Below are 11,845 nucleotides of genomic sequence, written 5' to 3'. Positions count from 1 at the left end.
TTATTTTAAGTTTATAGAATTTGTTTTGGGAATTTTAAAGTATGCTAAAATCTTCCTATAAGCCAAAATGAGAAAGACGAAATGAGTGTTCACACCTTGGAATTATAACTTAAAAGTGAATGTTAGCGAATCCTATTGACAAAAAGGAGAACTAATATTAGTTCTACTTAGTGGCGCTAGAGTGTATACCCTGTTCTTAACCTTACTAAAAGTGTTACCCTATTTTTATAATGTACCAGCAGGAGTTGAAGTCTTGTGGATTAGTGTTTTGATTATTGAAATGATTTAAGAAATCTTTCTGGTAGTCTGTTATGTTTGTCAAAATATAAAAAAAAATTAGGTGAAATTCTTAATCATGACTGAAATTGGTAATTATCTTTCTTCCTTTTGATTTTATGAATCCGGCACCATAAACGATGAATTTAGTGGGTTTTTTTGTATGTGGGGGATGGCTAATACATGATGTTTGCCTGCAAAATTACTCTTTTAGTTGTCAATTTAACTACGATAATTAGTTAAGAGTAAAAGAAATTCGTTCGAATTTTCAAACCCGACTGCCTCTCTCCTACACAAAATATAGGAGAGTCTGCTACACATGACATGAGTGATTACAAACTATAGCTCACACAGATCAGACACTCTTTAACACCTCTAGACTTCCACATACATACATACATACATACACTCACATATGTATAAACCTCCTCCTCACAATGTAATCTGTTCACCACAAATTACCTTAGGGTCAATATTTCTTATTTCTTTGTCTAGTTACCAGCTTTCTCTATCTCTTAGCTATGTATGTATTTTCTTTCTTTGTTGTTTTTTTAATCTTTCATTTATTGATGTTTAATAGGTAATTATTAATTGGTAAATTGTCTTTAACCTTTGGATTGTTAGTAAATGTTCAGTTGATTTCTATAATAGATTCACAGTGAGTAAAATTAACATTATTGAGAAAAGAGTTTTTTCCAAGTTGCTCAGGCTTCACTTAAAATTGATGTGCAGAGAAGACTTAGTACATTAAGTAGTGGCACTTCTTTTCAGGTTTGTTCTTACGGCTTTGAAAATAAGATCTTTTTTTTTGTTTTTATGTTTAAGGGTCACATTCGCTTTCGGAATTAGTGAAAAAGCCGTATAGATCTATCGTACTACTTATATTGAGCAGTAGGTTACGTTTTTAACCAAAAACAATAAGTTACACTTATATTAAACTTGTTAGTTCCAAAATTGTGCATTAATTTTCATCATTTCAGAATATGTTAATTGAAAACAAACCGAACATTTAATGAATATGGAAAGACCTAGGTATCTTCTTGAAAAATCAATTCATTAACAGGTGCAAAGTAGATGGAAATAGTAAAAGGTGAACGTAATTCCGTATTTCCAATTGTGAAGAAAAACAATTGTCTCAAAGAGTTTTTAGTTCTTCCATCAAGCAAAGAACTGCTGCAAATGAAAATTCACAAACTGATGCAAGAAACTAGAAACAGTTTAATGTCACCTAAGTGATTTTAGGGATGTATTGTTGGACGTATAGCCCGCCTGAAAAAAAAAATAGGTATTACTTTATTATTATTATTATTATTATTATTTTAGGCAGGGTAGAGCAAGAAAAAGTTTAAATAAGAAAAGCAATTACGTCTTTCTGGAATGTAACTATAACAGATTACATGAATCAATTCAAAATAAAGATATGTACATATTTTTCGACAATGCTAGATGATATTGCTCGTATCCTATATTTCATTACTTTGGATGCGCTTCTTGTAAGAACTCCAGGAATGACTTGCTAAGCAACAAAAGTTCTAGGAGTTTGTTTTTCTACAGATATATGAGTTACTCATACTATTATAAGTTCACATTTATGGTCTTTTCGTGATATTTATTATTAATTGGCTTAGATTTCTTCATTTTTGTTAGTATTGAATTGTTTAACAAAACCTATACACCTTTCACCATAAATAAATACACGGACATATCGATGATTTTATGTAGTACGAATATTGTCTGTATTTCAGACAGATCTAGGATTTTCTTCTGTCGTCTAAGATTGATTCATCAAATTGGTGTAGAGAGTTCGACTGTCCACTTACGTTTTTTTTGCTGTTTGATAATAAAACATACGTGTTACAACGGATAAAATCAACGATAAATATCCAGCACTGTGGACACAACTACATCTTTAGCAATTAAGGGATGCTTCGACGTTTCTAATGTCATTTTAAATAATGAAATTTAAGAAAATCACAGTATCAAAATATTTCTTCAAGGACACAAAATAAGGAGCTAATAGTTACATTTGTATTTAATTCTAAATATGTATATTCTTTTTTTTTAAACAGTCACATTTTTATGTCATTAAATTTTAGTAATCTTTATTACTGGTTAGGGTTTTGTTTGTCCTAAAATTATAAAAATTAACCCTAAATTATTTTAAATTAATCCTTTTTAGAAGTACGATAATAGGCAATGATGTTGACAGCGTATTATACTAGTTATAAATAAATAAATTTAAATAATTCAGCTGAAACAGTTTCTGCGAAAAACTGAAATCGTTGATTTTCTCCGTCACAGCACACAGGTACTGGTTTCGGATTTGCATCAGAGGTTGACCCATCATTTTGTCGAAATATTGATCAGAACTCGTTCCTTATGTACGCATAATTTGTCTTTATAGTTTTTGCAATGCATGATCATATATTCAACATTCTCTTCTTGATATATCTCGCAGTATTTGTATTTATAGTCTTGAATTAGTACGTAGTTCGCCCTGTTAAGTCTGATAAAATTAACTAACCGTGTCCTACTAAACTTAGTAACTCCTAATCAGTTTTATTAGAGCCATATTATTCTAATTGGTGAAGTGGTATGACTGTTTATCTGTAGACGGCATATCGTACAAAGCTTGCCATTTTGTTTTTGTAGCTATAAGGTGATTTGAGACATCGATGGACAGTTCTTGTTTTATCTCATACTTCCCTGATGCTTATTTTCGCTGCTGCATCTGTTATTACATTTCCATAAACATTGTTGTGATCCAACGTCCATGGTATAACAATATTTATTGACAGATTTATAATATCTTTCTTATCACTTAGTAAGCTATGCAATTTGTACATCCTTTATATTTGACGAACTCCAATGTTAGGAAAACTGAATTGGGGTTTCTAAATATTACTTTATTTTCGTGGAGTCTTTTTTGCAGCGATTTTAGCACGGCTATCGTTAGATCTACTACATCTGTGTATTGACTAAAAGTTTAAAAAAAAAAACTGAAATTTTATTTTTTAGTGAATCTATAAACAAAATTAGAACATTCATTCAATAGAGTGGTACTTCTTGACTATCGATTTTCGCCAAAAACTTATTGTCCGCTCTTTGAAATATCAAGTTTGAATTTTTAGTTTATTGATTTTCCGTCCATGAGTTAAGTAGACTACACATACATACATACACTCCTCAATCAGACCTTCTTGCAGGTCTTAGTAAACACTTTTTTACAAGTAAGGATATCATAAAACTTAAAACTTTTATTTTGGGTTAAAATTCAACTTTGAAGAAAGTTAGATTGCAATATTTCCTCGTAACTAAGGAGTCGGATAAAGTAAAAATAGATTTTTACACAATTCAATGAATAAATTCAGAACTTTATTTTATTTATTTTGTACTTAATTAGAAAGATTTCAAAAAGGAGAAAGAAAATAGTATAAAAAAGAAGCTTTTGTTTATTAATCATCTCTAAAAATACTTTGTGATGAACAACGTTTTAAATGAGCGCCACGCGACCCTATTTAGAATATAGAAATAATTAGAATTAACTGTAGCCACATCAAAAGATAAATCTCTTTTAAATATCGATAGGGTTGCTAGCTCTCACTGAGTGGATGGACATTTGAATACAGAAGAACTGTGGGACAATGGTTGGTGAGGAATCCCTCTTGTCGCTTTACGATCTTACTTTGATGGTATTACTCGGCGGTCGCAGCAATATACCCTACTTAATAGGATTTCTCCTTACATACCCAGCTGTGTACAGTATACTATAATATCCATGATGCAATGATGAGTTCTATTATTTTTTTAAATAGGAGATCATTATGAAAATCTTGAATCCTATTACTAGATCATTTTCACAAATAAGGGAGAGAAAAAAAAAAAAAAGCTTGGTATAATACAGACTTTTGTAATAGATGATACCAGCCGGATATCCAGAAAGCAGTCTCGGATGGTTTATGTCATTTGTAACCAAACTAAAGGTTCATCACCAGTCAGAAATTTGAATTAAATAAAGGTTACACGAGTGCCTTATGCATTATTAGTCAAGATCTGTACAAGCATTATCACCCAGAAGAAGGATGTTTTCAAAATACGTTCACTGTAAAATTTAACTTCAAAATCGATCGATCTTCAGGTAACTTTATCATCAGTTTCATACAGATTTTTCCATCTCATCAAGTCTTACCTCAATATTATCAAGGTTGAGAATAATTTAAGCTACAAAAGCAACTTTTTGGTGGTATTAGTGAATCCCATAGTTTTTATATGGTTGAAATGTTAATGTATTATGTGCAAAAATATTTTTTTAATGTTATGTGTATAGTTTTTTGGCATATATATACATCTGAATTAGTTTATCGCAGACTTCAGTTTCTTGTAAGTTCCAATTTTCTATTGGGTTCTAATTCATATATATCAAAATATCTTTATCTAATATTGAACGCTCTTGTTACTTGTGATATATTTACATTCCAACTCTCAATTATTATTAATGATTAGGACAGAACAAGTTTTCTGAGTGGTAATGTTTGAAACATAAACCGTTTTTAGATCAAATGTTAGTGCGTCTTCTGCCACCGTTTCTATAATTTAAACCAAATAAACTCTAAAAATTACTGTACTTAATTTTCATATGAAAGGTGAATAATATAACTTTTAGATGTATTGTAACCACAATCTTTTATTTAATTTACCTTTCTGTTTGATGATGCAGCGTTGGTTGGTTCGAAATTTTTTTTGAAAAAAATATACGTAAATGAAATGTATTCTGTTGTTTTTTTTAAGCTGATATCAAAAGTATTAATTTATGATTAATTGCTTTTGAAACATTTATTTTTTCTTCGAAAATGTGGGTTTCTGAGTTTCTCTGAGATATTTGCTCTAGATTTTCGTAAGTTTCAAGTGTCAAGTACCAGCAGACAAGGAGTCAGTTGATGCTGCACTTCGCACGGCTGCGACGTGCACATCTTTTGCACTCAAAATGAGGCTGCTGATGACGGGCATGAATGGTATTTGAATCGTAGTGACATAATAAAGCTCTCCAAACTTTCTTTGGCCTGACGTTTCTCTAACTAGAAAAATAATTTATTGTGTGTTCCCTGCTCCTGTTTAGGGATCTTTGCCTTTAAACTGTAACTCCAGGGGAAGTTCCAGTTTTAAAAGCTGCTAGATTTTCGAATTCGAATAGGCTCTCATACGCCGTCTATCCTAGCTTCTTGAGGATTTGTTATCGTTGCTATTTTAATTCATCCTTAGCTGGTTTAGTGATTAGATTAATAATGAAGGTTCTCCAAATTATCTCGCGTCTTGTTTTCCGCTCCGTCTTTCGTCTTCTCATCACAGTAGTCTTTACCTGATTTCTATATCCAGTGTCTATTCCGTATTGGATTGTAGATATATTAATTTTTTTTCTGACAAAACTAAATCATATTTTTAGGTCAGCAATAAATTATATATTTGTTCTTGTAAATATATTCTCAAGGCTAAGGTAAGCAGTTATCTTTTTGTGGTCACTAGAATTTGTGGCTAAATTATCAATTTATATTTGAACATGAAGTCACAATATTTTGTTTTATCTATTTTCTATAAAAAAAAGAAGGAATTTTTTTAGTTTTTACAGACAATTTTCTAAACTAGATATGATTTTTTGTTTTCTAATCCGTATTGTATCATACAGGTAATATGTTGGTGAGGCAATCTTGAGGAAAGATGTTGAGGTGCTGAATACGAGGTACCAAACCATAAATCTCAAAGGAGATCGCATTGGACAGGAATAAGAGCGGCTCAATCGACCAAGAGAAGTTCTGGAGTGGTAATGGAGGTGAGATTTTGCAAGAGTAATAAGTTTTTTATAAATTTCTCCCTGCAGGTGATCGTCCAGCAACTAATCCAATGTTGTCCTGTTCCAGCATCTCGCCAACGTAGTATTGTCCAGCAACGACTCCAATGTAGACGTCCAGCAACACTCCAATCTAGACTCTTCAATATATTCTCTTCCGTAAAAACTCCAGTTTAGTCATGGCCAGCAAAAACTTCAATACAAACTCTACAACAACCACTCCAATGTAGTCTCTTCCAGCAACACTCCAATGTAGTCTCTTCCAGCAACACTCCAATGTAGTCCCGGCCAGCAACAACTCCATTATAGTCTCTCCCTGCCGTAAGTCAGAAGTAGTTTTCCAGCAACTACTCCAATGTACGTAAATGTTCACTATAAACTTCCTTGGGGAAGTACCAAACGCAAGATGGTTCCCTTCGTAAAATAAAATTGAAGGGAAAGATTTCGTTCTAATGGATGGTTAGATAAACGTTATCTAACTTGACTTGGCCAGCTCGATTTCCACAACAATGAAGTTAGGAGAATAATGCTCTGAAGAACTTAACCTGAGCCATCATCCTTCAAAGGATTCATTCAGGTACATTCCACTTGTGTCGGAGAGAGAGATTTTTTTATTTTAACACGGAAGTAAATATTATTTACAACATGCAGAAGAATGTAAATAATAAATACATGTATTTTCCTTCTTTATAGCTGAAGTGTGACAGGCTTGTCCAAGAACTATTTGTATGACCAGGACTGTTGATAGATTTCTCAGCCGACCACATGACCGCATACACCTATCAGTTCCACCATTTTCCAATGGCCTTCTTTATAATACGTATATTGCACAAACAATAATAACTGTTCATAAATATAATATTATTTTTTGATTTCTCCTTTCTGATTCTTTCTCTTTTAATGACACCAACTTGTATTAAAACTTTTTTACAAAGTCTTGAGTCTATTTTATTAGCGTCTGTTTTAAGTAAGGTATGATTAAGGAATACTTATATTTAACCAGAAATATTGATAACCTATTAATAATTACAGGTGCTCCCAGCAAGGAAGATGGGTGTGAGTTGTTTATAATGTATTAATATTACAGGTGCTTCCAGGATGAAAGATGGGCTGGACGAGTATATGTTGGAGTTTATACGGAAGAGTGATTGGAGTTTTTGCTGGATGAATTACACTGAAGTTGTTGCTCGTCGAGACTATGTTGGAGTGTTGCTGGACGAGACTACGTACATTGGAGTAGTTGCTGGAAAACTACTTCTGACTTACGGCAGGGAGAGACTATAATGGAGTTGTTGCTGGCCGGGACTACATTGGAGTGTTGCTGGAAGAGACTACATTGGAGTGGTTGTTGTAGAGTTTGTATTGAAGTTTTTGCTGGCCATGACTAAACTGGAGTTTTTACGGAAGAGAATATATTGGAGTCGTTACTGGACGCGTCTAGATTGGAGTGTTGCTGGACGTCTACATTGAAGTCGTTGCTGGACAATACTACGTTGGTGAGATGCTGGAACAGGACAACATTGGATTAGTTGCTGGACGATCACCTGCAGGGTAAAAAGAAATAGAATGAGCCTCTCCGTTGAAAATTGCACATCTTATAATATTTGTAACTTATTAATAGTTAATAATTACAGGTGCTCCCAGCAAGGAATTTGCAAGTGAGTTGTTTACTAATGGTATTTACTGTGATGTATTAATGTTTCGGGTGCTTTCAGGAAAAAAGATGGGCAGGACGAGAATACGTTGGAGTTTTTGCGGACGAGAATATATTGGAGTTGTTACTGGACGCGTCTAGATTGGAGTGTTGCTGGACGTCTACATTGGAGTCGTTGCTGGACAATACTACGTTGGCGAGATGCTGGAACAGGACAACATTGGATTAGTTGCTGGACGATCACCTGCAGGGTAAAAAGAAATAGAATGAGCCTCTCCTTTGAAAATTGCACATCTTATAATATTTGTAACTTATTAATAGTTAATAATTACAGGTGCTCCCAGCAAGGAATTTGCAAGTGAGTTGTTTACTAATGGTATTTACTGTGATGTATTAATGTTTCGGGTGCTTTCAGGAAAAAAGATGGGCAGGACGAGAATACGTTGGAGTTTTTGCGGACGAGAATATATTGGAGTTGTTACTGGACGCGTCTAGATTGGAGTGTTGCTGGACGTCTACATTGGAGTCGTTGCTGGACAATACTACGTTGGCGAGATGCTGGAACAGGACAACATTAGATTAGTTGCTGGACGATCACCTGCAGGGTAAAAAGAAATAGAATGAGCCTCTCCGTTGAAAATTGCACATCTTATAATATTTGTAACTTATTAATAGTTAATAATTACAGGTGCTCCCAGCAAGGAATTTGCAAGTGAGTTGTTTACTAATGGTATTTACTGTGATGTATTAATGTTTCGGGTGCTTCCAGGAAGGAAGATGGGCTGGATGAGAATACGTTGGAGTTTTTGCAGACGAGAACATATTGGAGTTGTTACTGGACGCGTTTAGATTGGAGTGTTGCTGGACGTCCACAATGGAGTGGTTTCTGGAGGAGACTATTTTAGAGAGGTTGCTGGCCGAGGCTACATTGGAGTGTTGCTGGACAATCACTGGCAGGGTTAAAGGAAATAGAATGAGTCTTGTCGTTGAAAATGGCACTTCTTATGATATTTATAACCTATTAATAATTACATTGCTCCCAGCTAGGAAGATGGGCGAGTTGTTTGCTATTAATGTATTAATGTTACCGGTGCTTCCAGGTATCTAAGAGGAGTTGGACGAGAATACGTTGGAGTTTTTGCTGGTTTGGAGTAGTTGCTGTAGACTACATTGGAGAGTGGTTGCTGGAGGAAACTACATTGGAATAGTTGCTGGACAACTACTTCGGGAGTTGCGGCAGGGAGAGACTACAAAGGAGTTGTTGCTGGCCGGTACTACATTTGAGAGTGGTTGCTGGCCGGGACTACATTGGAGAGTGGTTGCTGGAGGAGACTACATTGGAGAGTGGTTGCTGGAGGAGACTCCATTGGAGTTGTTGCGTTCACTGGTGGGATAGAGGGAACTTTATTGTCTCGTTACAGAGAATGGCACATCTAGTAACAATCATGGAGACCCCAAGAAGAGAAGAGTAAGTAAGCAATGATAATCAAAAAGTAATCTGCATTTTCGCAAAGATAATATCAATGATTTAGTTTAATAAAACTGTTTGGTTATACAGTTATATTAGGGTTGATCGTCAAAAACTGCACGAAAAAACATAACGTTGAAAAACACCTAACTTTGGTAATTTTTAAAATGGAGTTCGGACTTTTTTTTATTCTCTATTTTGCTCATTTATAAGTAACAGAATGACGAGTACATTCTGAACCTTATTTATTCAAAACAAGTATTTATATTTATAGTTATGTCATATTTATATTTCCATTATTTGAACAGTTATTAATGGTATTTTAAATATTAATGGCAATTTAATTCGTACCTGATTATAATATAATTCTCTTGATTGAACCTATTTGATAGAATAGACTCCAATTACAATCTTTCTTTTTTGTTTTTCGTGATTTTTTGTATATAAAATGATTAAAATGAATAGATACTTTTAATACATTAATCTGTTCAATTAAATACATTTCAGCTCAGTAGGAATATGTCACAAATATGGTCTTGTAAAAACAGACTTTACGGTATTTATGTGAAACAAAATGCTTAAAGTATTATGTGTTCAGAACAATATTATTGGTTTTATATTCTTAGAAAAATCTTAACGATGTAGGCATTCATTTTGTTTTATGTATTTTCTCGTGGTTTATTTATATACTCCTCGATAGTGTCGCGGGTATGTAGAAGACAAGGTCTATTTCTTTTTTGGTTGCAAGTCCTCAAGTCTGGGCCAGGTTTACCTGATAATTCCTGTAGTCATGAAACATTCTGTTATACTTTGTCTCGAGGAGCATCAAAACTTTTATTATCGGTGAAAACGGATTTTAATTTACCTCCTGAATTTTGTGTGCTCTTAAATTTGGTACTACTATTGAAGTTAAAAATTAAAATATTTACAAGTATGCTGGACTATCTAGAAATTTCACTTAATATTTTTTTAAAAAGTAAATTGAAGTAGTCACTACCCTAGACATAGGCCAGGTAAAGATGATTTATGAGTCTTTGACTCCCAGCAATCAGATTTACATCTGCTTAACATATTGCTGCGAAAATTTGCCGAGCTATAAACAACACCATGATAAGCGAACTGTTTGACGAAATTAATTTGAGTATTAGGTATAATATTAACTCTTATTTCGTCAAATCGTGAAACTTTCTCAAAAGCAGTAATTATTCGTAGGATTCAAATAACGAATTAATTTTTATCCTTATTTTAATAGAATTTATAAAAACAACTGATTTTTTTGGATTCATAAAAGTAGTGCTGCACGAGACCGAGACGAGGCGAGACTTTATGCAGTCTCGATCTCGGTCTCGTCGAGATATCTCGGTCTCAGTTTTTTTGAATTTTTGTTTAAGTATTAAAAGCGGTTTGCTATTAATAATCTTTTCAAAAAATGTTATTATTTTCTAATAATTATTTTAATTTATATATTGGTAATGAAAATGTGTGTAAAAGAAGACAACTACTTACACTTCAGTGCATCACATATTACTATTACTGTTATATATCTTTATATAATTTCAAAAAAATGTTAAAAACGCGCCAAATGAAAGACCAAAATAACATATCTGCCTGCTATGACAAGTAGATTCGTGAAATAAAAAATACACCTCCCAACAAATTTCCCGCTCCATTAGTTATGGCTGTTGGTGAAGATAAAGAATCTGATGATTCACCTTTTGACGACGTCGACGACTGCATCAATATTTTTGCGCCATTTGCTCAAAAATCAGCAAATATCACCGAAGCATGGAAGACAGAAATAATTAATTACACCAAATTAGACCAAGCACCAGTAGACGTTGACATTTTAGAATGGAGGAAAACACTTGAGAATTCCTTCAAAAATTTGTCTAGAATGGCGAAAGATATTTTTAGTATCTGTGCAACTTCAGTGCCATCGGAAAGTTTATTTTCGCAAGCTGCGATGATAATGACCGACAGAAGATCTTCTCTAACTTCTGACTCAGGAAAAGCTCTTTTATGATATGAATAGTGAAATTTAGTGAATTTATGTGGTACTGTGTTCGATTCCCGGTCTTAGGCCTTGGATTTTATTTAATGGTTAATTTGAGAAATTTACAGTAAAGTATGTTTGCTAGTCGCCTCCGTCCGCGACACCTAATTGGTAGTTGGACGTAAAGCCCCGCCTGAAAAAATAGGCGATTACTTTACTTTGCTTACTTTACTTATGTAATTCGAAGTCAAATAGATGTAGCAATATTGAACATATATAATAAAATCGTATCTTTTAATAATTAATTCAATACACGTAATGATTATTTATTAATAAAGAACACAATTTTATAATTTTGTAGCTAAAAATTAATATTTGAAAAACCGAGACGAGACCGAAATTTCTCGACGAGATATATATCATGTCTCGGTCTCGGTCTCGGTTGCTCAAGTCTCGTCTCGGTACCGAGACCGAGATTTATCTCGTTTCTCGTGCAGCACTACTCTTAAAAGGAAGCGGAAGACAAAGTGGTAGGACTAAGTAGTCGAAGAATTTGTTTTTTTATTTTTTCTTTTTCGTAATAACTTTCAAAATTGCGATTCCACCGGAAGT

The 11,845-nt window shown here is 33.6% G+C and overlaps 1 long non-coding RNA gene across 1 annotated transcript; it reads left to right on the top strand.

Moving 5' to 3' along the window:
- The first annotated feature begins 224 nt into the window (after positions 1 to 224).
- Positions 225 to 7,198, top strand: LOC141450736 (uncharacterized). Its single transcript, XR_012456272.1, has 7 exons — positions 225 to 368; positions 1,102 to 1,167; positions 1,257 to 1,561; positions 4,194 to 4,414; positions 5,957 to 6,100; positions 6,189 to 6,695; positions 6,812 to 7,198. It is a non-coding gene; the product is annotated as an uncharacterized lncRNA (long non-coding RNA).
- Positions 7,199 to 11,845: the final 4,647 nt, after the last annotated feature.

The sequence above is a fragment of the Rhodnius prolixus genome, unplaced genomic scaffold, assembly GCF_049639745.1.
Source record: "Rhodnius prolixus isolate KJV_2025 unplaced genomic scaffold, Rpr scaffold_8, whole genome shotgun sequence".
Classification (NCBI taxonomy): domain Eukaryota; kingdom Metazoa; phylum Arthropoda; class Insecta; order Hemiptera; family Reduviidae; genus Rhodnius; species Rhodnius prolixus.
The sequence above is the reverse complement of the archived record's forward strand: the minus strand, read 5'-3'. Positions and strand labels throughout refer to the sequence as shown.